The 25744-nt window shown below is 44.1% G+C and overlaps 8 non-coding genes across 8 annotated transcripts; all 8 read left to right on the top strand.

The window, feature by feature from the left end:
* Positions 1-7367: 7367 nt before the first annotated feature.
* On the top strand, positions 7368-7439 carry trnap-ugg (transfer RNA proline (anticodon UGG)). The gene has a single exon. It is a non-coding gene; the product is annotated as a tRNA-Pro (tRNA).
* A 96-nt stretch (positions 7440-7535) lies between these two features.
* trnai-gau (transfer RNA isoleucine (anticodon GAU)) lies at positions 7536-7609 on the top strand. The gene has a single exon. It is a non-coding gene; the product is annotated as a tRNA-Ile (tRNA).
* Positions 7610-15608: 7999 nt separating this feature from the next.
* Positions 15609-15680, top strand: trnap-ugg (transfer RNA proline (anticodon UGG)). The gene has a single exon. It is a non-coding gene; the product is annotated as a tRNA-Pro (tRNA).
* Positions 15681-15776: 96 nt separating this feature from the next.
* trnai-aau (transfer RNA isoleucine (anticodon AAU)) lies at positions 15777-15850 on the top strand. Its single transcript has one exon. It is a non-coding gene; the product is annotated as a tRNA-Ile (tRNA).
* A 106-nt stretch (positions 15851-15956) lies between these two features.
* trnaf-gaa (transfer RNA phenylalanine (anticodon GAA)) lies at positions 15957-16029 on the top strand. The gene has a single exon. It is a non-coding gene; the product is annotated as a tRNA-Phe (tRNA).
* A 6496-nt stretch (positions 16030-22525) lies between these two features.
* trnap-ugg (transfer RNA proline (anticodon UGG)) lies at positions 22526-22597 on the top strand. Its single transcript has one exon. It is a non-coding gene; the product is annotated as a tRNA-Pro (tRNA).
* A 96-nt stretch (positions 22598-22693) lies between these two features.
* trnai-aau (transfer RNA isoleucine (anticodon AAU)) lies at positions 22694-22767 on the top strand. The gene has a single exon. It is a non-coding gene; the product is annotated as a tRNA-Ile (tRNA).
* Positions 22768-23268: 501 nt separating this feature from the next.
* LOC132145795 (U5 spliceosomal RNA) lies at positions 23269-23383 on the top strand. The gene has a single exon (XR_009434561.1). It is a non-coding gene; the product is annotated as a U5 spliceosomal RNA (small nuclear RNA).
* Positions 23384-25744: the final 2361 nt, after the last annotated feature.

Here is a 25744-nt window from a genome sequence, read left to right as displayed (position 1 = left end):
CAGTGTATTTATTTGCGTTTCCGAACTTACCCGTTGTTAGATAATCACCAGATAACTTTTTCACACCGCTTGCTCTTCTCACACACTCTTCAGCTCTCCCTGAGCAGACAGGATGGTGGAGATTCATTGTTCTAATGATTAGAGGAACAGTTTTTCCCTACTCTATCTGTGTGTATGCTTCATGTCCGTGGGCTTCGTTGCTTTACACTTAATTCATCACACCACATTTTCCTTCCTCCATTCCATCTGATCCTCATTCTCAGTGAGCTGCACTGATTCCATTCTCCTTAAATTAATATAGTGTATGCTGTGTTCTTTGCTTCCTTAACACTAGTACCACTTTCTTCACTCTCGTTCCTAAATATAACATAATAATTATGAATACTTGTCCAAAAATTGTGCTTTGCAGGCTGTTTGTCCACTGCATTTATGGCATATTACTATCAAATGCAACAGTCATCCTTATTGATTTTTTTTTACTATTCACTCAGAGGACTGTGCTGGTCCATCTCCATCAGTGGAAACTGCCAAGGCACCAGCTCCTTCACATCACCAGCCACCAGCTGAGCTTCCAAGTCACTGGAAAGATCAACTTCCACCTTTCCAGCATGAGTGGATCCGGAACACACTATTTAAGGCCAACCCACGAACCGGCAAGTCAGAACTAGTGTCCCAGCTGAAACTTTGGTGGTATCCTCCTCAGCCCCCTTTAATAAACACTCAGCCCCCTGCCTCACCTGACCTCTTCTTCTGGCCCCTTTTCTTTTGGATGCTGCTGAAGATGTGGTTATTTCCTCTTGTCTGTGTTCGCCCAGACTGTGGTAAGCACAGACTAACAGCGGCAGGAATTTACCGTACCGTGCGTAAGGTCTTGGACATCGACGGGTGGTATGACCTTGCCACTGAGTATCTGGAGTGCAAACGCTGCAAAAAGAAATATCCTGCCTGGTCTGAGGACATCCTAGGACAGGTGGATATGGGCCACCGCAGTCAGTTTCCAGCTTTGCTGACATACAGGTAATTCATAATGACAATCATTCATTATTAGGTGCTTTTATATGGGTTATTTTTTACCAACTAAAGCATTTGCATGATTATACTGTTGTTTCCTTAGATACTCATGTGACAACCGGGTGCTGAGGATGATGAGGGAGAGGACACTGGGCAACAGTGTGACTCAGCTTTACAGGAAGCTGATGGAACAGCACAGTGAGGCATGGACACAGCGTGTCTTGCAGTACCTGACTGTCTGCGAACCATTCACAAGGTCCTCCCTTGTGCAGCCTCCTGTGTTTGCTGATCCTCCACTTTTACCTGCCCTGCCTAAACCTAAGTGGCTGTTAGCCGTGTTAACATCTATTAACAATTAACATCTGTCTTTGGCTGTGTTCTCAAGATGGATTCGACAAAAAAGGTATCAAAGCCCTGTTTATATCCAGAAATTTGCCAGATATGGATATGTGTGTGATGTGCGTACATAAAGAGCACATCTTTTATTTTTCCCAATAGGTCACAAAGAAACTTGCCGGTGCTGCTTCAGGAACAGCTGCCTGGTGCACAAATGTCGGAAATGAACACGGCCAGGTCCTTGTCTCTGTGCTGACAGCTGCCGAGGGACATGGACTGGACTCCATGGCAGCTGGTCTGATGAAACGCTACCGAGAGGCAGGAGAGGCAGCCCCAAAAGTGATGTACGTGGACAGGGACTGCTGCAGTCAGTATGGCCAATCGCGGGTGAAGATCATGTTTTCGGAGTGGGATGAGCTTGTAGTGCGCCTCGACATCTGGCACTTCATGCGGCGATTTGCTGCAGGTGTCACGACAGAGGCTCATCCACTCTACGGGATCTTCATGGCACGTCTGTCCACGTGCATCTTTCAGTGGGATCCAGAGGATGTGGCTGCTCTTCGCTCTGCAAAAGAGAGTGACCTGGCGGCAAAGAAGACTGGCCACATCTCAGAAAAGGCGGTCAGTGCTCGCATTACCCGGAGGGAGTTGGCACTGCACTGCCGGAGGAGGAGCAGGGGGGTGGAGGAGACCGCCAGATTGATTGGGTCACTGATTGATCAGTTTGACAGTGCGGATGGGAAGGACACCCTGGGAGTTCCTCTGCTGGACCACGAACGGATCCAGCAGATATGGAAGGAACAGCGCAAGCACGTCCAGTGTATACAAGACCCAGAGGACTTTCCGCTGTACATGAAGACAGGGACACTGAAGAAAGGCAGCGTGGAGCTGTGCTGCTACAGGTGTGCTCGTAGCTCTACCTCCTTGGAGTCGTTCCACCTCCACCTGAACCGTTTTATTCCAGGTATTACATGCACATGGATTATTATTTTTCTGTAGAAAATATAAGCACTGTAACTGCTTCCATCACTTTAAAGTAATGCCGCATTAATAAATGTCACACTCTACATTACAATTACTTTTTAATGTCATTAGCATTGACAAAGCTGTCTTGACTAACAAGTCACTAGTAATACAGGAATAAGTGACAATCATTTTTAATTTAGTTACACAACTCTATTAAATGTAGTATACAAGTTACTTCAGAGCACCTTATGTGTAGTACATATATTGTACATATGTGACATATAAAACCCTTTTTTATATATTTTTTTATATTATTTAACTTTTAGGAACCAGTGTCAGCGATGCGCATTTTCAGGCCTATCTCCTTGAGGGCTTGATGCGTTGGAATGATGACCGAATGGAAGATGCCATAAAACGGGCGTCCTCCATTCGGACATATGGCAGTGCCATGAGAGAGGCTGTGGACCGGCTTAGCCGAACAGTCTTTGGGAAGCCCTGGGATGAGCGCTATCGCCCTCCTGGAGCATATACAGGTAAGAAATTTAATTTGTTCTTTTGCAATATTCTATTAAGTTATCTATTTAGCCTCCAATGTACTTGATAAATTATTAAGAGCACTTTTTTTCTTTTTTTATTATTTTATTATTGTAGGTGAATTGCTGGGAATCGAGTACCTTTACAGCCAGACTGGCAAAACACTGACTCCAGTGCTCCAGAACCCAGAGGAGGAAGACCGGCTGGTGGAGGAGGTTGATGATCAGGACCTGCTAGATGAGGGGTTTGAGCAAGAGAGCATGGAGGACATCACAGTTCCAGTGCTGTATGAGGATGACCCCTGCCGTGATCTCAGAAACAGCCCCTCATCTTTGCCTCTGCCTCAGTCCCCAGCATCACTGGCTGAGCCGTCCACATCATCTGGAGGAGAGGGACAGCATCTCGCCCCTGCCTCTTCAGTGCTGTCACAGCCATCTGACACTGGAAGCAGTGTCTCCGGCGAGGCTCAGGTAAGACACTCTAAGGGCTTTATTTTGTTTCAGTCTCGTTTTATTCCAAATACACTACAAGCAAGGTGTTTTTTTTTAAGCCTGCATTTATTTGATTCAAAATACAACAAAAGCAGTAATATTTTGAAATATTTTTACTATTTAAAATAACTGCTATCCATTTGAATATATTTAAAAAAGTAATTCAGTCTTGTGATTTCAATGCTGAATTTTAGCATCATTACTCAGGGCACACGATTCTTCAGAAATCATTCCAATTTGCTGCTAAAAAAAACCGGGTGCCGGGTGCTATATTATTATTATTATTATTAGGTTAAAAATAGCTCCTAGAGATTTTTTGTTTAGGTTTCTTTGATGAATAGAAAGTTCAGTATATATTGTAACATTATAAATGTCTTTATCATCTATTTCATGCGTCCTTGCTAAATAAAAGTATTAATTTCTATAATTTAATACTAAATATATAATGATTTAAATGTTCTGACTCCACACTTTTGGATGGTATAGTGTATAATGTTAAAAAAGCTTTTTATTACAGATAAACTCTTATCTTGGATCCTTCTATTCATCAAAGAATCTTGAACAAAATGTACACAACTGTTCTAAATATTGATAATAATATCAATAAAAAAAGGTTTCTAGAACAACAAATCAGGATATCTGAATGATTTCTGAAGATCATGTGACACTGAAGACTGGAGGAATGATGCTGAAAATACAGCTGTGCATCACAGAAATAACTTACACTTTAAACTATATTCAAATAGAAAGCATTTTTATTTTAAATAGTAAAATTATTTCACAATATAATGGCTTTTGTTGTATTTGAATAAAATAAATGCAGGCTTGTTGAGCAGAATTCTTTAAAAAATGTAAAAAAATATTTCTGTTCAAAGGCTTTTGACTGAAAGTGTATATTAACACTAATCTGCATTTACTAGGGAGCAGTCATTGGACCTGATGGCATCGCTGGGTGGGACAAGGTCCAGGATCTGGCTGGTTTCCTGGTGGGTCTTCGTGAGGCTCCTTACCTCACCGACCTGCAGGTGACAGAGGCCATCCAGCTGTGGACAGCTCTCCCTGACGTTGATAAACAGCGGGTCAACTATCAGCCTCGACATCAGCCTCAGCCGACACATGGGCGCTTTAAGGCACCGAAGCGGTCCGGAGTCACACCGGGTGTGGAGAGTGTGAAACGGTGTCTGATTGGACATCCTGGGGGTCCAGCACAGTGGCCCAGCACCAGCCGCTTGGTTGAGGCCATTTGTATGAAGCTGTGTGCTTTACACAAGTCACCGACCAAGAAGGCTGGAGTTTGCACCCCCAGGTGGTCTAAAATCCTTTCAGATTACCACCACATCCGAGACCTGGTGCTTAACAGTCGAAGGCTGATGGATGATACAATGATCCAGCTGTTTGAGCTGAACCAGAGGACACTCATTCAGTGGTAAGCAAGGCACATTATTTGGTTCCAGGGAACTGAATACTTCTGTACACACACACACACACACACACACAATAAAATATATATATATATATTTTACAAGTAATTTACTTTCAGGTTTCAACGGCAGCAGAAGAATCAGGAAATGAGTGTCCTCGCCCAGGGACTGACTCCATCTGACCCAATTGATGTGGCTGATACGCAGCTTCCTCTGCCGAGGGAAAAATTGGATGACGTGCCATCAACATCAGGCCCAAAACATCAATTTATCCTTCCGCCAAATCGAGAAGGACAGGCTCCAATTCTGCGACCGGGTCGCCGGCCCACTGCTGCCAAAAGGGAGGGCCCTATCGCACCCGTCCCCACAGCAGCAGGAGTTGTGCAGCCCATTTCAGCACCTGGGTCACTGTTAGGCACACTAGTCCTTAACCCAGACATGACTGTGTCGATGGTGATTTCATCTTCTGGTGCTTTGACATCCGGTCCAGGCCCAGCTCCGCCTGCTCCAGCGCCTGCTCCAGCGCCTGCTCCAGCGCCTGCTCCAGCGCCTGCTCCAGCGCCTGCTCCAGCGCCTGCTCCAGCGCCTGCTCCAGCGCCTGCTGCTTCTGTGTCCCGTTACACCCAGAGGAACAGGCGCCGGCGGGCCCTGGAGACGGAAAGCGGAGTCCATAAGAGGAAGTATGTGCGAGGGGTAACTTTTAACAAGTGCAGCGAATGTGGGCAGCCCAAAACTAAAGAGTTTGGTCATAGCTGATATGGGAATGCCACATTTTGCTCACGCTCCTCTAATGGAAAAACTTTAGATGATTGGTTGGCAGAACAGCGGCAGGCAAAATAAATGACAAACTCCGCCTCCATAGTAAATAATTTATTTCCTGTGTATATTTTGTATATATTATATGGGCCCACTCTTTTCATATATATTTTTTTAATATAAGTAGTACATAATATCTTTCCTGTATATATATATATATTGTTTATATTATATGGGCCCACTCTTTTCATATTTTTTTTTATACAAGTACATTATATCTATCCTGTATATATTTTGTTTATATTATATGGGCCCACTCTTATCATATTGTCCTTTTTATATTGTGTGTATGTATGTGTGTGTTCATTTTAATAAAACATTTTGTGTATATTACTTGGGCCCACTCTTTTATATTGTTCTTTTTATATTGTGTGTATGTGTTTGTATTCATTTTAATAGAACATTTTTTTGATCAGATAAAAAAAATCTGCTAAATCATATAAATCAAATCATATCCACACACACAAAACATATTTGAAGAAACGTTTTTTATTAATTCTATTTAAACACAAACATGAAAAAGTTTTTTTTACTAATACACACACACACACACTCACACAAATCTATGTAGTATAAAAGCAATCAATGGTATGTCATAGATAACAAAATAAGAGTCTCGGTTTATTGCACGCTTAACAATACACGTCGTGGACATATGACGTCACGGCTCATCTGAGAGAGCACGGGTTCGAATCCAGGCCGCGGAGGGTAGAATTGTTTCACATGTAATAACAACTCTTCAAAACGCAGAAACATATACCCCAAGAATTGCCGCAGGGGAAATCCTTCGGCGTTTTCACGTGTTCTGCGTCTTTTTCGCTTGCATGCAGGGCTCAAAGATTGGACCCCTTCCTTCGCGCAGCGAGCGCTCTACCATTTGAGCTAATTCCCCTGGCCTTTCAAGAATGACGAGCATAGCTGGGAATGAGGGGTTTGATGCAAAGAGGCTATGATTATGTTGTCGAATTAACAAAGAGATTAAGCTTTTGTGTTTAAGGACCTTCTCGGTCTTGTTACGCCAGTATGCATGTGTATGGATTCTTGTATTATGTAGGCTACCTTGGAACACTCGGATCATGCAGACAACTTCTCACCTCTTTTGCTCACACTGACTTAAAGTCTAAGGAATCGGTTCTCAATTCTAGTCCTCGTTCCCCCCAGGTCTGCATGTTTTGCATGTCTCTCTTTGTTAGCACACCTGATTCGCATAATCAGCTCATTAGAAGTGAGCTCCTAGTGATTGACATGGTCCATACACAGTGTTCATTGCTCCCCACTCCCTGAGCAGGGGAAATCCGTCAAAGTATACTTCACTTTGGAACATTGGTTCAGGGATTTGTGCTGCGCAACTTCTTCACACATGGAGAAGTGTGACATCATTTACCTCTGTATACCTCGATACACCACTGTATTACTCACTATGAATTGAACGTATACATACGCTTTGAACTTGAATCATGGAGGGATGTCATGTGATGTCCAGTTCTCAGGGCACTTACGTTCGAATGGAACAAATGTCTGAAGCTATACGGGAAACTTACAAAATGTGAAGAGCAGGGGGCGCGAGGACTGGAATCGAGACCCGCTGGTCTAAGTGACATCTGACCGTTTCAGCTGTCCTCCCTAACATCCCTCTACATGTTAGATACAGCCCCATTTTTAGGTCAATTAAGAGGCCAACTTGCACACTGCCTTTCACACTGTCTCGAGGACTTTGATGGCTTCCACGTTAGTTCATGTTCCTTCTTTTGTTGATGATGAAATAGCTCTTTTTCCTGGCTTTGGGCAAGAAGGCTCGTTGGTCTAGGGGTATGATTCTTGCTTTGGGTGCGAGAGGACCCGGGTTCAAATCCCGGACGAGCCCCTGTTCAGGTTAAAACGGGAAGCTTTATTGTATCATTGCATTCACAAACATTATGGCAGGTTTTTTCCAATCAGGCAGACATGGATGGCTAAGCCAGGCTGGTTAGTTCAGCTGGTTAAAGCGTGGTGCTGATAACGCCAAGGTCGCGGGTTCGATCCCCGTACTTGCCATCTGTTTTTATTGTCTTCGATCCCGGGTCTCGGCAACATCTCCCACACTTTTCCCTTTTTTGAGGCGGGCCATTGACCAAAAATCACTGGGTTCCAACCTCTCTGTATAACTGCTTCCCCACAGCCAGAGAGCTATCTGTTTCCAAGTTGGCCTCCAACCAAGCAGTTTCGGTTCCATGGTGTAATGGTCAGCCCTCTGGGCTTTGAATCCAGCGATCTGAGTTCGAATCTCGGTGGAGCCTGTGTGCTTTCTTGCCGCAGGAAAAGATAAAACAGCACTAGTTTGGCGATGGTGCCAGTGTTTGTGGCCCTGTGAGCAACAGCTACACCAGTTAAGGTTCCATGTTGTAATGGTTAGCACTCTGGACTCTGAATCCAGTGATCCGAGTTCAAATCTCGGTGGGACCTATTTTGCCACCAGTTTGCGCAGGACAATGTCTCAAATACTTTTCGGCACCTTTTAGTCCAAAAAAATTAACTAACGTAGAGAGTGTGGCCGCATTGCATCGATGCTCAGTCTGTCTCTTTAGGGCAGTGGTTCTCAAACCTGTCCTGGAGGCACCCCTGCCCTGCACATTTTTATTGTCTCCCTTATTAGACACACCCAAATAAGGTCTCGCGGTCTCTACTAATGAGCTGATGATTTGAAACAGGTGTGTTAGATGAGGGAAACATTCAAAATGTGAAGGGCAGGGGTGCCTCCAGGACAGGGCTGGAGGTGTGGAGTGATGATGGAAGGAAGTAGCGTAGATTCCGGAAGTGATCCGGAAATGGAGGATGTGGATAGTGGAGGCGGCGAGAATGGAAGTAGTAAGTGGAGTGTAGTAGAAAATCGGAAAAGAAAGAAACAATCTTCAGAATCGGGTAGTGAGAAAGGAAATCTCCAGACTAGAAGAAGGAAAGAGGAATATAAGGTATTGTTGAAGTTGTTCGGTAAATGCGATTAATCCGTTGAAGCTGACGAAAACATTGAAAGAAATGACAGGGACAGTTGAAAGCATTACGACTTTGAGGGATGGCAATCTGTTGTTGTTTTGTAAAGACAATAGGCAGCAAAAATCAGCTCTGGGTATAAAATCGATGATTGGACATAAGGTGTTGTGCTCGATACCGGAAGAAAAGAATTGGGTTAGAGGTGTTGTAACAGGGATTCCGACAGATGTCACGGAGGAGAAGATTAAAAGAAATATCACGGGAGCAGCAGTAAAGTTTGTTAAACGGCTCAAGTGTGTTAGAAATAACGAGAAGATGGACAGCCTCTCAGTAATGATAAACTTTGATGAAAATAAAATGCCAGAGAAAGTTTATTTAGGATTTGTAAGATATGCAGTAAGACCATACGTTCCTCCGCCGCTAAGATGTTATAAGTGTCAAAAATTCGGTAATGTAGCGGCAGTATGCAGAGGTAAGCAGAGATGTGCGCGGTGTGGAGGTGAACATGAGTACGGCAAATGTGGGCAAGGTGTAAATCCTAAATGCTGCAACTGTGGTGGGGATCATAGTGCAGGATACGGTGGTTGTCAGGTACGGAAAAAGGCAGTCAAGGTTCAAAATGTTAGAACGACAGAAGGAATAACATACGCTGAGGCATTGAAGAAAGTAAACCAGATTCCTAAAACAAATGAAACTATGAATGAAGAAATTCATTCAAAACAACAGAGTAAAGAACAAAGAGATGAAAAGGTAGTAGTGGATGATAAGGTGGCATTTGTAACATTTATCGCTGAAGTAGTGAACTGTTCAGCTCAAACTGAAAGCAGGATTGAAAGAATCAAAATCATTATCAGAGCTGCAGAAAAGTACTTGGATCTGGGGAATGTTACTGTTGACATGATAAATGAAAGGCTCAAGATTCCAACATTAAATAGTCAAGCAGTAAATAGTCAGACAACATGTGGTGGATCTTAATGGTGTTATATATCTTGCAATGGAATGCAAGAAGTTTGATTGCAAATGGACAGGAGTTTAAGAAATTTATAGCAGACCAAGAGAAAGGCCCAGATATTATATGTATACAGGAAACTTGGCTTAAGTCACAATATAACTTTCCAATACATGGATATACTACTATTCGGAGGGATAGACAACAAGGGAATGGAGGTGGAGTAGCTACTTTTATAAAGCAAGGAATTGGGTATAAAACAGGTAGATGGGGAAGTAGAAGTTGTGGTGGTGGAAATATGGGAAGGATCAAGGTGTATTAGAATAATTAATTTTTACAATCCATGTGATAGGTTAAGCAAGGATATTCTAGAAAGTATAGGAGGAAATGAAAGTCAAAAAACGGTGTGGTGTGGTAATTTTAACGCTCATAGTTCAATATGGGGAAGCGCAAAAACAGATTATAATGGTAAGATCATTGAAGATATGCTAGATTGGGGAAGATTAGTGTGCATTAATGATGGAAGTCATACTAGAATTGATTTGAATAAGGGAAGGCATTCGGTATTAGACTTGACAGTAGTATCTGAAAGTTTAGCGAGTAAATGTGAATGGAAAGTACTAAAACAAAGTACAGTAGGAAGTGATCATTTTCCTATTTGCAGTAAAGTTGGAGTAGATATAGAACAAAGAGTGGGGGAAAGAATGCCTAGGTGGAGGTTCAAGTCAGCGGATTGGGATAAGTATAAGGAGTTATGTGGAAGCAAAATGAAGGACATTAGTAAATGTATAGAAGATGTTGATGTTTTTAATAATGAAATATGCAAGGTTCTTCAGAGTACAGCTGTAGAAGTAATAGGTAAGAGGAAGGCAGGCAGCAATAAAAAAGTTATGCCATGGTGGAACGAGGAGTGTAGTGAGGCAACAAAAAGGAGAAATAAAGCACTCAAGAAGGTAAGAAGGTCACTTAATTATAATGATTTAATAAGTTATAAAAGGGCACAAGCTATAGTGAGAAGAGTCATTCGGACGTCTAAAAGAAATTATTGGAGGGAATTTTGTAATAGAATAGGGGAAGACATTGAAATAAGTGAGTTATGGAATATGATACGAAAGATGGGAGGGATACAAAGAGATTACAACATACCTGTATTAGAATATAATAATAGACAAATTATATCTGAAAGCGGTAAAGCAGAGGTATTTGCAGAAACATTCGTTAAAATTCATAGTAATTCGAATTTATCAGAGGATGCGAGGAAAACTAGGGACCAGATACTAAGTAAATATCCTCATTTATTGGAGGAAAAGGGACTTTCAGGAAGTACAATGGATTCAGAGTTTACTTTGTACGAATTGAAAAAAGCGCTTGCAGGGGTTAAGCAAACATCTCCAGGCAGAGATGACATTTGTTATGAGATGGTAAAACATTTATCAGAGACAGCATTAGAGACAATTTTGAGGCTTTTTAATAAGGTTTGGTAGTTAGGAAAGTTAAAAAATGACTGGAAGCATGGTGTCATAGTGCCAATTCCAAAACCAGGCAAAGATCATACACAGCCAAATAATTATAGACCTATAGCTTTAACGTCTAATCTATGCAAAATAATGGAGCGTATGGTCATGAGTAGATTAGTATATGTCATTGAAAGGGATAATATTTTATCACCTTATCAAAGTGGATTTAGGAAAGGACGTAATACAATGGACTCAGTACTGTGCCTGGAATCTGATGTGGAAAGAGGGACTTTTAATTAAGCTAGAAAAAATGGAAATTAAAGGAAGAATGTATAACTGGATCAAGGATTTCCTGTTTAACAGAACTATACAAGTAAGAGTAAGTACTGCTTTTTCTCAGATACACACAATAGAGAATGGAACACCTCAGGGAAGCGTTAGTAGTCCAATTATGTTTAATATTATGATTAACGACATCTTTACAAAGGTTGATAGGGGCATTGGAAGATCTTTATATGCGGATGATGGAGCACTGTGGAAAAGAGGGCGTAATGTAAAGTATGTGGAAAGATGTTTGCAGAATGCCGTTAAAATGGTAGAAAATTGGACAAATGAATGGGGATTTCGGTTTTCAGTAGATAAAACTCAGGTAATTTGTTTTGCAAAAAGGAAAAGTAACCCTACCATTAACATCAGATTGTATGGACAAGAAGTGAAGCAAACAGCAGTTGTGAGGTTTCTGGGTATATGGATGGATTTGAAATTGAATTTTAGAATGCATATCCAGAAACCGGTTGACAAATGCAAAAAAGCATTAAATTTCATGAGGTGTTTAGCAGTTGATTGGGGAGCATGTCGCCAGTCTCTTAAAATCATATATTGTGCTCTAATAAGATCAGCAATAGATTATGGCAGTATGGTATATTGCACTGCATCCAAAACACAACTCGTAAAAATAGAGGCAATTCAGTCACAAGCTTTGCGAGTTTGTTGTGGAGCGTTTAGATCCTCTCCAATAACAGCAGTGCAAGTAGAGATGGGTGTAATGCCTCAAGTAATTCGTAGGCTCAAGTTAAAGATGAGGTATTTTATAAGTATAAAGGGACACTTGGACAGTCACCCAGTTAAAATGGTGTTGGAGGATTGTTGGGAATATGGACATAAAAAGTTATCAAGTTTTGGATGGAAGGCCAGTGAGGAAGCCCGGAGAATGGGATTAAGTGACTTCAATGTTGCTCCTACTGTGGCTAGGTCAGCAATTCCTCCTTGGCTTTTCCCAATGCCTTTGATTGATACTCAATTGCTTAAAGAAAAGCATAACAATACAAATGGATTAGGAAATTTTAATATACAGCAATACATTGATCAAACTTATTGTAGTGCAGTTCAAATATACACTGATGGTTCAAAAGATCCAGAATTTGGGAAAACAGCAGTAGCGGTATATATTCCACTTTTTAACATTAGAATAGCAAAAAGAATATCAGATTATCTTTCAGTATTCACTGCAGAAATTATTGCAATATGTCTAGCACTTCAGTGGATAGAAGAAATCCAACCAACAAGGGTAGTGATATGTACAGATTCTTTATCCGCACTAAATAGCTTGGAAAGTGGAACATCATCAGCAAGGCAAGACATGATAAATGAAGTAATGCAGAGTCTTTACAGAACAAGACAGTATGGACTTCTGGTAAATCTTGTATGGGATCCATCGCATATGGGTGTGAAAGGAAATGAGGAGGCTGATAATCAGGCTAAACAGGCATTAAACCATTCACAAATTGACATTGAAGTGGCATTAAGTAAAACAGAAATTAAAGTGATAATAGCTAAACAAATACAGGAAATTTGGCAGAAAGAATGGAATGAAGGAAAGAAAGGTAGACATTTTTACTGCATTCAAGGAAAAGTTGGGTCAGAGGACGATGAGGGATTCAGGGCATTTGTGAACAAGCTTGATCCAAGCTATGTCCTCCCATCCCGGAAGGTGCTTAAAATAATGGTCAGCGAAAAGTACAACAAAGCAAAGGAGAAGACAATGGAGGACCTACAAAAGGCAGCAAAAAAGCAGCTGCAAAGCAAAGGACAAGCTTGTGGAGATGCAGAGCTTGATGGGAAGACCAACTCTGAAACTGATACAGGAGGTTGACACGAGATGGAACAGCACATTTGACATGCTACAGCGCTTGTATGACCAACGTGAACCAGTGGCTGCTGCACTTTCCAACTTAAACAATGATACTGCTCCCCTGACAAGTATTGATTATGACATTATTGAACAATCATTGTCAATACTGCAACCATTCAAACTCGCAACAACAGAGATGTCAGAGGAAAAGAGAGTGTCTGCTTCAAAGCTTATACCACTGTACAGGATGTTGCAGCACAAGCTTGCACAGAAAAAAGGAAATGCAACGCAGGAATCAACTGTTCAATTAGGTAGGCCACAATGACCATACTACCCATGTGATTGGCCATAACTGTCATATTATTGTCATTATTATAAATATGTGTTTCTCCTGTTTTGGCTCATAGGCTCACATCTGCAAGAAGGTCTGCACTCCAGATGTGGAGGTTATGAGAGTTTTAGAGCCTTGGCACTGGCTACACTGCTGGACCCAAGGTTAAAAAATGTGGCATTTGGAAATGCTGCCAAAGCCCTGGAAGCTGAAAAGCATATCACACTGGAGTGTGCTTCACTGATGCGTTCAAACACAAATCCTGGTGAGCAGTTTCAGTCTGTGTTATGTTATGTAATCTGAATCATGTAATATAATATATCCTTCATATATGCCGTCAGTTTAGGATTTGTTACTAATTGCTGTTTTAATTTTTATTCAGACCCAGAAATGTCAACATCACACCCATCATCATCATCACCATCACCATCAACATCAACACCAGTAGAAACACAGGACAGTTTATGGGAACTTTTTGATACTCGCATCCATCAAACCAAGATGATACACAATGCTACAGCTGATGCCACAGTGGAAGTGAAAAAATACATCAACGATGCGTATTTGCCCAGAACTCATGATCCACTAACTTACTGGAAAGAGAGAGCAGTAATCTTTCCTCATTTGTATGTCCTTGCAAAAAAATATCTTTGTATGCCAGCAACAAGTGTCCCTTGTGAGAGGATTTTTTCAAAGGCTGGAGAAATTATCTGTAAAAAAAAAAGTAGGCTAAGTCCTTCCACAGCAGATAAATTAATATTTTTGAATAAAAATCTCTAAAAAAGTGAGACATTGTGGCTTGATTTCTTTTATTAATATTCATTTTTCATGACCAAAATAACATTATGCACAGTGAGGAGCCTATAGGTTACAAGCTTCACATATTAGAACATTATAATAATAAAAAAACAACACATTTTTTTAATGGCTCGTCAAGGTTGTTTCAGATCAACACCTGCAAGTGACCACTAGGTGTCACCGTTGAGACGGGTGTCGGATTGATTCGAAGCATCGAAACAATATGGCACATTTGGTTCAACTGTTTCATTGGTTCACGAGGCCTCGATTTTGCCATCACTACCCCTGCCCTGAACATTTTGTATGTCTCCCTTATTAGACACACCCATATCAGGTCTTGCAGTCTCTACTAATGAGCTGTTGATTTGAAACAGGTGTGTTAGATGAGGGGAAATGCGAATTGTGCAGGACAGGATTGAAAACCACTGATCTAGGGATGTGTGAGTAAAAGGGCAGGAGCCAACTTGGAGAATGCAGGCATCGATCCCGCTACCTCTCGCATGCTAAGCGAGCGCTCTACCATTTGAGCTAATTCCCCTGGCCTTTCAAGAATGACGAGCATAGCTGGGAATGACGGGTTTGATGCAAAGAGGCTGTCCCTCCTCTGGGCTTGCTCCTTTGCACTGGCCGAGATTATGTTGTCAAATTAACAAAGAGATTAAGCTTTTGTGTTTAAGGACCTTCTCGGTCTTGTTACGCCAGTATGCATGTGTATGGATTCTTGTATTATGTAGGCTACCTTGGAACACTCGGATCATGCAGACAACTTCTCACCTCTTTTGCTCACACTGACTTAAAGTCTAAGGAAGCGGTTCTCAATTCTAGTCCTCGCTCCCCCCAGGTCTGCATGTTTTGCATGTCTCTCTTTGTTAGCACACCTGATTCGGATAATCAGCTCATTAAAAGTGAGCTCCTAGTGATTGACATGGTCCCTACACAGTGTTCATTGCTCCCCACTCCCTGAGCAGGGGAAATCCGTCAAAGTATACTTCACTTTGGAACATTGGTTCACGGATTTGTGCTGCGCAACTTCTTCACACATGGAGAAGTGTGACATCATTTACCTCTGTATACCTCGATACACCACTGTATTACTCACTATGAATGGAATGGAACAAATGTCTGAAGCTATACGAGAAACTTACAAAATGTGAAGAGCAGGGGGCGTGAGGACTGGAATTGAGACCCGCTGGTCTAAGTGACATCTGACCGTTTCAGCTGTCCTCCCTAACATCCCTCTACATGTTAGATACAGCCCCATTTTTAGTTCAATTAAGAGGCCAACTTGCATTCGTTAGCCTTTCATACTGTCTCGAGGACTTTGATTGCTTCCACGTTAGTTCATGTTCCTTCTTTTGTTGTTGCTGAAATAGCTATTTTTTCTTGTCTTTGGGCAAGAAGGCTCGTTGGTCTAGGGGTATGATTCTCGCTTTGGGTGCGAGAGGTCCCGAGTTCAAATCCTGGACGAGCCCTTGTTCAGGTTAAAATGTTAAGCTTTATTGTCTCATTGCATTCACAAACATTATGGCAGGTTTTTTGCAATCAGGCAGACACGAATGGCTAAGCCAGGCCGGTTAGCTCAGCTGGTTAGAGCGTGGTGCTAATAACCCCAAGGTCGTGGGTTCGATCCCCGTACTGGCCAGCTGTTTTTATTGTCTGGGGGCTCATCTCTGCTCTGCTCTTCAGCTATGACAAAGAGTAGGGTGATCTCACTGAAATCACTGCTTGCTAAGCAGAGGTTTGTTGTAGCCGAAATAGCTCAGTTGAGAGAACGTTAGACTGAAGATCTAAAGGTCCCTGGTTCGATTCCGGGTTTCGGCAACATCTCCCACTCTTTTCCCTTTTTTGAGGCGGGCCATTGACCAAAAATCACTGCGTTCCAACCTCACTGTATAACTGCTTCCCCACTGCCAGAGAGCTATCTGTTTCCAAGTTGGCCTCCAACCAAGCAGTTTCGGTTCCATGGTGTAATAGCACTCTGGGCTTTGAATCCAGCGATCTGAGTTCGAATCTCGGTGGAGCCTGTGTGCTTTCTTGCCGCAGGAAAAGATAAAACAGCACTAGTTTGGCGATGGTGCCAGTGTTTGTAGCCCTGTGAGCAACAGCTGCACCAGTTAAGATTCCATGGTGTAATGGTTAGCACTCTGGACTCTGAATCCAGTGATTTGAGTTCAAATCTCGGTGGGACCTATTTTGCAACCAGTTTTCGCAGGACAATGTCAGAAATACTTTTCGGCAGCTTTTAGTCCAAAAAAATTAACTAACGTAGAGAGTGTGGCCGCATTGCATCGATGCTCAGTCTGTCTCTTTAGGGCAGTGGTTCTCAAACCTGTCCTGGAGGCACCCCTGCCCTGCACATTTTTATTGTCTCCCTTATTAGACACACCCAAATAAGGTCTCGCGGTCTCTACTAATGAGCTGATGATTTGAAACAGGTGTGTTAGATGAGGGAAACATTCAAAATGTGAAGGGCAGGGGTGCCTCCAGGACAGGTTTGAAAACCACTGTTTTAGGGAACTGTGCGTAATATGGCACTGTTTTGCAACCAATTTGCACAGGACCATGTCTGAAATACTTTTTGGCAGCTGTGAGCCCAAAAAAAGCTAACGTGAGAGTGTGGCAGCATTGCGTCAACGCTCAGTCGGTCTCTTTAGGGCAATGGTTTTCAAACCTTCCTTGGAGCACACTGACTTAAAGTCTAAGGAAGCGGTTCTCAATTCTAGTCCTCGCTCCCCCCAGGTCTGCATGTTTTGCATGTCTCTCTTTGTTAGCACACCTGATTCGGATAATCAGCTCATTAGAAGTGAGCTCCTAGCGATTGACATGGTCCCTCCACACTGTTGTCCGCCTAGACATTTGGCATTTTATGGGACGTCTGGCAGTAGGGTGCACCACTGATGCCCACCAGTTGTACCCTACTTTTATGGCTAGGCTGTCATCCTGTATTTTTGAGTGGGATGCAGGGGATCTCACTCTGCTGAGACGGGCCAAAAGGGAGCAACTCATCCAACAGGGCTGGCCTACACTGACGGAGGCTGAACTGGACCATCATTTAACTAAAGCTGAGCTGCTCCAGCACTGCAGGAGGAGAACACGAGGAGAAGAAACCACTATCCGCCTCCTTGATATGCTCATCAAAGAGCTCATGGGTGGCAAGGGGAATGATGCTCTTGGTGTTCCACTACTTGACAGTGTGAGAATGCAGCACATCTGGAATGTCCAGAGGCGGCACGTCACCTGTATCCAAGATCCTCCAAATGTGCCGCTCTATACTGAAACTGGAACTACAATCAAGGGTGGGGTGGTTCTAAAAACCTATCGTTGTGCCAGAGGCTCCACATCCCTGGAATCATTTCACTGCCACCTAAGCAGATTTATTCCAGGTTTGTCATGTCAGAATATACCACATTTTGCCACTAATTCATGTTTATCAAGATATTTGCAGATTAAATTTTCTGTTTTGCATTTTCTCAAAGCAATATTTGGCTTTCTATTTCTTTTTCTAGGGAACAGCGCAAACAGCCTGAACTTCCAGATTTATCTCCTGGAAGGTTTATTACGCTGGAATCAGGACCGGGCTGAAGCTGCTGTTGCAGATGAAGGTTCAACTATTGTTGTTCTCTTGTTGACCTGACTGCTTCTATTGTTCTCATTTGTAAGTCGCTTTGGATAAAAGCGTCTGCTAAATGATTAAATGTAATGTAACTCTGCGCTCTTACACAGGGGAGCTGGTTTACTCGGTCAATGAGAACTACAATAAGTTGTATGGCAGGAAATTGGTCCCAAGCTTCACTCGACCTGCAGTATACACAGGTAAAAATATTTTGATAAATGCAGCTCATGATGTAGCATGTTTTTGTTAAAATTACAATTGCTTTTGGACAGTAATAATATAATTTTGACATATCAGAGAAAAATTATACTACCAGAATATTTGTACATTATTCTGTGTTCTAGGTTTCAGGGGAGAAAAAAAAATACATAGTAGAATATAGAGTAATCCTGTCTTTTTATGATACCCTCTGAATTAGATATATATTGTTCATACAGAAGTGGACAACAAAAGATTTACTGCATTTCTGAATAAACCTTTCTGCATAATTTCCATTAAAAACGTTTTCTGTTACAAATATTTCCTCAGGAGAGCTCATTGGAGTACAGTACTTGTTGAGGCAGAATAGTCAGCCCCTGGAGGACATGTGCCCTACCTCTGAGAGGACCTCTCATTTGCTGGAGGAGATAGATGTGGAGGAGCAAGTGGAAAGGGATGAGGGTTTCATTGATTTCTTTGGAGAGGAAGCCACAGTGGCAAATCTTGTGGCATCAGATGACTTAGTCCTTTCAGGTCCACCAGTTCTACCAGCTGCACCAATTCCCAGTGTCCAGGCTCCTTCAGCTGCACCAGTGCCCAATGTAGCTGCACCTGTGCCCAGTGTCCAGACTCCACCAGTGCCCAGTGTCCAGGCTCCTTCAGCTGCACCAGTGCCCAGTGTCCAGACTCCACCATGGCCCAGTGTCCAGGCTCCTTCAGCTGCACCAGTGCCCAGTGTAGCTGCACCAGTGCCCAGTGTCCAGGCTCCTTCAGCTGCACCAGTGCCAAGTGTAGCTGCACCAGTGCCCAGTGTCCAGGCTCCACCATGGCCCAGTGTCCAGGCTCCTTCAGCTGCACAAGTGCCCAGTGTAGCGGCACCAGTGCCCATTGTCCAGGCTCCTTCAGCTGCACCAGTGCCCAGTGTAGCTGCAACAGTGCCCAGTGTCCAGGCTCCTTCAGCTGCACCAGTGCCCAGTGTCCAGGCTCCACCACTGCCCAGAGTGCGGGCTCCTTCAGCTGCACCAGTGCCCAGTGTAGCTGCACCAGTGCCCAGTGTCCAGACTCCACCAGTGCCCAGTGTCCAGGCTCCTTCAGCTGCACCAGTGCCCAGTGTCCAGACTCCACCAGTGCCCAGTGTCCAGGCTCCTTCAGCTGCACCAGTGCCCAGTGTCCAGGCTCCACCACTGCCCAGAGTGCGGGCTCCTTCGGCTGCACCAGTGCCCAGTGTAGCTGCACCAGTGCCCAGTGTCCAGACTCCACCAGTGCCCAGTGTCCAGGCTCCTTCAGCTGCACCAGTGCCCAGTGTCCAGACTCCACCAGTGCCCAGTGTCCGGGCTCCTTCAGCTGCACCAGTGCCCAGTGTCCAGGCTCCTTCAGCTGCACCAGTGCCCAGTGTCCAGGCTCCTTCAGCTGCACCAGTGCCCAGTGTAGCTGCACCAGTGCCCAGTGTCCTGGCTCCACCACTGCTCAGAGTCCGGGCTCCTTCAGCTGCACCAGTGCCCAGTGTCCAGGCTCCACCACTGCCCAGAGTGCGGGCTCCTTCAGCTGCACCAGTGTCCAGACTCCACCAGTGCCCAGTGTCCAGGCTCCTTCAGCTGCACCAGTGCCCAGTGTCCAGACTCCACCAGTGCCCAGTGTCCAGGCTCCTTCAACTGCAACCGTGCCCAGTGTCCAGACTCCACCAGTGCCCAGTGTCGGGGCTCCTTCAGCTGCACCAGTGCCCGGTGTAGCTGCACAAGTGCCCAGTGTCCAGGCTTCTTCAGCTGCACCAGTGCCCAGTGTAGCTGCACCAGTGCCCAGTGTCCAGGCTCCTTCAGCTGCACCAGTGCCCAGTGTAGCTGCACCAGTGCCCAGTGTCCTGGCTCCACCACTGCTCAGAGTCCGGGCTCCTTCAGCTGCACCAGTTCCCAGTGTCCAGGCTCCACCACTGCTCAGAGTCCGGGCTTTTTCAGCTGCACCAGTGCCCAGTGTCCAGGCTCCACCACTGCTCAGAGTCCGGGCTTCTTCAGCTGCACCAGTGCCCAGTGTCCTGGCTTCACCACTGCTCAGAGTCCAGGCTCCTTCAGCTGCACCAGTGCCCAGTGTAGCTGCACCAGTGCCCAGTGTCCAGACTCCACCACTGCTCAGTGTCCAGGCTCCTTTAGATACACCCTCAGCAATGGTAAATTTTCCTTTTCTATACGAATTGTGACTCATTTAGTTATTTGCCATTAAGCAGTAAACTTACTTAACAGCATGTAAATACCTGGAATGGACCGGGTGGATGCGTTGGTGGAGTGTCTGGTGGAGCTGCGCACACAGACAAGCCTCACACTTACCAACCAACAAGTTGCGACCATTGTGGGTTTTTGGCAGAACCTGGACAAATTTTATAAACACAGGGTAGTGTATGCTGCTCGTCATCAAGACAGGCTACTTACAGGACGTTTTAGGTCCCCGAAAAAGAAAGCTGTCTTCACTCCTGGTGTCGAAAGCACAAAAAGGTGTGTTTTGGGTTCTAGCAGCTCTCCAGCACAGTGGCCTAATTGCTGTTGCCTTGTTGAAATGATTTTCATAAGGTTATGTAACATCCACCGAAGCCCCAAGAAACAGCGGACAGAATCTCTGTCTAGATGGGATCTCATTCTTCGTAATTACAGAAGAATTCGGCAGCTAATCTTGAGCAATGGAACGGTGATGAGTGACACAACCCTTCAGCTAGTTGAGGTAAATCAGAGGACTCTCACGACGTGGCACAATAACCGTTTAAAGGGTCAGGAGGTCTCTTTGCTGTTGCAGAGACCTTGAGGCCAGCCTGTTGTGCCTCCACAATATAGCCACCAGTTGCATACCTACCAGATGCCACCAGACACAGCTGGACAGCAAAGACCAAGTTTAGAAAGATTGGGCCCTCAGCTACCTGTACATCTGCCACAGCAACTTCAATCTGGCCATCAGCCGTACACCCTCAGCGTTCAGCCACGTCCACCCAGTTAAGGCCAATTTGTCCCAGGCCGACAGCACCACACCCATTGGTTCCTGACACACTCACTGCCCCTGTTGTGTCTCAGATGTTTCTGGTGCCCTGCCTATTTTGCAACCAGTTTGCGCAGGACAATGTCTGAAATACTTTTCGGCAGCTTTTAGTCCAAAAAAATTAACTAATGTGCACCCTTGCCCTGCACATTTTTATTGTCTCCCTTATTAGACACACCCAAATCAGGTCTTGCAGTCTCTAATGAGCTGATGATTTGAAACCGGCTAGAGAAGGCAGCTCGAGGGGGGTGGAAGTCGGAAGAAAAATTTTAGAATGAGGCCTAGAGAAAACACTTGTACTGTACTCAGGGCACTAAGGGGAATCCATTTTTGTAAATTTTATGCCATAATACTGTAGAAATATGCATAGAAAAAATGTTGGATTTTGGTTAATTTCACCACATGAGGTGAATGTTAACCAGAATGTCACACATTTTGCCAAGCTGTAACTCCGCCAAAAAGGGGCCAAACTGCACCAAAATCGGGACAAAGTCAGACCAGTGGGCCCTCTATCCGACGACACAGGCCCATGTCCCTATGACCCCGGGGGTCCGAGTTACGGCCCCCCAAAATGTGGAATTATATCCGTTATAACTAAGGAACTGGACCACCCAGGAACTCGAGGGTGGTCGCATACGGTAGGCCCCTTGACCCTCTAGGGATCCCCCGAATTTCAGCCCTGGGGTCCACCGCTTTGCGGAGATATTAGCAAAATAATAGTACCATCCACCCCCCTCGCACCTACTCATCCATGCCGGCCAGGGTGCACCCTCCCCGGCTAGAGAAGGCAGCTCGAGGGGGGTGGAAGTCGGAAGAAAATTTTTATGATGAGGCCTAGAGAAAACACTTGTACTGTACAAAGGGCATTCAGAGGAATCCATTTTTGCAAGTTTTATCCCAAAATACTGAAGAATTTGCATAAAAACGAGCGTAGAATTTTGGCACACTTGTGCACCACATGTGGTGCGTGTCTCAATGTTCATTAAATAGCAACTGTATTTAACTTTATTTATTTCAAATGTGTGCCATATTATTAAAGAAAACACCTCTACTGTACGCAGGGCACTCAGAGGAATCAATTTTTGTAAATTTTTTCCCATTATACTGAAGAAATATGCATAGAAAAAATGTTGGATTTTGGTTAATTTCACCACGTGGTGAATGTTAACCAAAATGTCACACATTTTGCCAAGCTGTAACTCCGCCAAAACGGGGCCAAGCTGCACCAAAATCGGGACAAAGTCAGACCAGGGGGCCCTCTTTGCGACGACACCAGCCCCAAGTCCCTATGACCCCGGGGGTCCGAGTTACAGCCCCCCAAAATTTGGAATTTGAACCGTTATAAATCAGGAACCGGACCACCCAGGAACTCGTGGTTGGTCGCATACGGTAAGCCCCTCGCCCTCTAGGGATCCCCCGAATATCCCATAATAATGTAAAAATATTCATAGAAAAAATGTTGGATTTTGGTTAATTTCACCAGAAGAAGAAGGCTCATTGGTCTAGGGGTATGATTCTCGCTTTGGGTGCGAGAGGTCCTGGGTTCAAATCCCAGACGAGCCCTTGTTCAGGTTAAAACGTGAAGCTTTATTGTCTCATTGCATTCACAAACATTATCACAGGTTTTTGCTAATCAGGCAGACACGGATGGCTAAGCCAGGCCGGTAAGCCCAGCTGGTTAGAGCGTGGTGCTAATAACGCCAAGGTCGCGGGTTCGATCCCCGTACTGGCCAGCTGTTTTTATTGTCTGGGGGCTCATCTCTGCTTTGCTCTTCAGCTCCGACAAAGAGTAGGGTGATCTCACTGAAATCCCTGCTTGCTAAGCAGAGGTTTGTTGTAGCCGAAATAGCTCAGTTGGGAGACCGTTAGACTGAAGATCTAAAGGTCCGTGATTCGGCAACATCTCCCACTCTTTTCCCTTTTTTGAGGCAGGACCATGTCTGAAATACTTTTTGGCGCATCGGTGACCTCGGTATAAGGGATTTCTTTAAAAGACTCTTTTATTCATATAAGATTTTCTCCAACTTTTCAGATGGAGGAATGAGAAAGAGATTGCCTTGATTGGGCTTGTGGTTATTGGTGGACCGAGGGGACTTTTGTGAGTTTTACTCCTCCCTTTTGGAGTGGGGGGGGGTGACGAAACGCATGTGGGCAGGCGTCGTCACCCTTGATGACCCTTGGCGAGCGTAGTGGTTTACCAGAGGCAGCGCACAGGCCCGAGGGGTCGTAGACACAGCTCGAGTTTCTCTTCATTGTCGCATAAATCTTTCGCCTTTTACTAAAGATTTCCGTGGAGGGGAACTTTTGCGAGTGACCTGTATTTTTGGGTGCTCTGCTCACAGCAGAGCTACATCGAAATGTCAAGAGCAGAACTAATTTGGCCGTCCGCCAACACGCTGCAGGAGGGCGTGCCACTGGTCATCGTCTGTATTTGCACTCTCTGCGTTTGCGCTGTCAGCACTTAGTGTTTATTTAGCTGGCATGGGAAGGCAGCACTTTCTTGTACGTGATGGGATGCAAACTCTGGAAGGCTCCCTTTAGTGATGGGTCCAAACAAAGATCTCATCAGCTCCTCTAGCCCTATCGGCGACTCGTGCACTTCGAGCGATGGCGCAAGTGGCTGACTGCTGACTGTGTTGGTGGTATAGTGGTGAGCATAGCTGCCTTCCAAGCACTTGACCTGGGTTCAATTCCCGGCCAACGCATGTCCTTTGGCTCGGGCTGATGTCGAAGCAGAACTCCTTCTGTGACCTGTGGCTCCTCCCAAAACTTTTTTAGATGGATCGTTCGGAAGCCAAAAAGAGCTAGCTCTCCCCGTCGGGGAATCGAATCCCGGGCTTCCTCGTGACAGGCGGAGATACTGTCCACTATACTAACGAGGAGCTGTGCATGCTGCTGTTTCTCCCCCAACCGACGCTACTGCACCGACATAACTGAACAATGCATGGCTTTTTCTGACGCTGACACAGCCTTAGCACCGTCAAATTCCGGATTGACTGCGTACGAAAGGGAGACCGCACACGAGGCAACAACGACAGAAAATGGCAGGTGCGGGAGCAGCAGTGGAAGCAACTGGCCTCGACTACAATGCCAGGTTTGATGGTCTCGATTCCAAACTCAACAAGCTACTGCAAGTCAATACCTCTACTAACACACTGCTTGATTCCGCGGTGAAGAGGATTGAGGCTTTCGAAAACCGATTTGAGAACGCGATGGCTGAGGTGCATGATTACGGTGTTTTGGTGGAGGCGCAGGTGAGCCGCACAGGTGCGCTTGAAAAGAAGCTACAAGATGCTTTGGATTGTATTGACCAACTGGAAAATAGGCATCGTCAGAACAACCAGCGCTTGCTGAATGTTTTGGAAGGTAGTGAAAAGGATTTGCCCATGTCCGCTTTCTTGATTAAAACTTTCAAGGATAAGTGGAAGCTGGAGCTTAAAGAAGAGGACTTTGAAAGGGCACATTGCGTTGGGGCCAAGAGAGATGACACCAGGTATCCGCGCGCTATCATTTTCAAGCTGCACCACTATCAGAAGAAGTTGTATATTTGGAAAGGAACCCGCAAGCAAATAGAGGGTTGCAACTTCAAAGTAGTGCCTGACATGTCTGCGGCGGTGCGGGAGAAAAGGAAGGCGTTCTGGCCTCTGAGAGAACAGCTACATCAGATCAACATTAAGACTTTTCTAAAATTCCCAGCGACGTTGTATGTGGAGGATGGAGACCTCGTAAATACTTTTACCTCACCGGAGAAAGCTAGATTGGAACTAAAAAAGAAGTACCTAGGTATAAAATGACCTGATCTTGCAGAACCTGGTAAGAGCATTTACTCTTAAATCACCGTTGAAGAAATGAGACTGGACTTAAAGATATTAAATTTGAATATAAAGAATATGACCTAATTGTACAGTTGGATGGGAAAGTGGTTGTTTAATTATTTCTTTTCTAATATTTTTTTTTGTTTTTTTTTTGTTTTTTTGTCTGAGGAAATATGGGATATTGGCAAAGGTTTATGTAAAGCAGAATTGCTACAATTATATTTAATTTGGTTGTACATTTTCTTTACTAGTCTTTTTTTTTATTTTTTATTTTTTTTTAATTTTTAATTTTTAATTTTTATTTTTATTTTTTGGTTGGTTTTTGTTTGTTATTATTATTTTTTTAAAGGGGGGGGGGTGGTATTATTTGAACTATTTGGAAGTCACTGTTTCTACGCCAGATGGAGTTGGGAGTTTAAGCTCTAACAAAGCATGTTTCCTGGGAAGGAAGGGAGGGGGGAAGGAGAGGGTATATGTTATTTGTTTATATGTTACATGCTGGTATGGATGGATGAATGTTTGTTTGAACTCTTTAGGTGCTTCCTACTACTTTTGAACAAAGTTATTCAACAGATGGGGTTGGGCTATGCAATTTGGCCTATATCACTCCATTTACATATAAAAAATAAAAACAAAATTATATAAACTAGTAGTTAAGATCAAATAAAAATGCATATAAGGAGTATAAAAGATATGTTAAACACATTTAAAGTAGTAACTTGGAATGTAAATGGATTACAGGAGGGTTCAAAAAAACACAAAGTTATTTATCATTTGGAAAAAATGTCCGCTGACATAGTTTTTCTCCAAGAACTCCATTTTAAAGCCGTTCAAATAGAGTACTTGAAAAGAAGATGGGTGGGGGAGGCTTTTGAGGCAGTATATACATCCAGAA

This window comes from Carassius carassius, chromosome 8 (assembly GCF_963082965.1).
Source record: "Carassius carassius chromosome 8, fCarCar2.1, whole genome shotgun sequence".
In the NCBI taxonomy this organism is placed as follows: Eukaryota; Metazoa; Chordata; class Actinopteri; order Cypriniformes; family Cyprinidae; genus Carassius; species Carassius carassius.
Note: the sequence above shows the minus strand (reverse complement) of the source record. Positions and strands in the feature narration are given on the sequence as shown.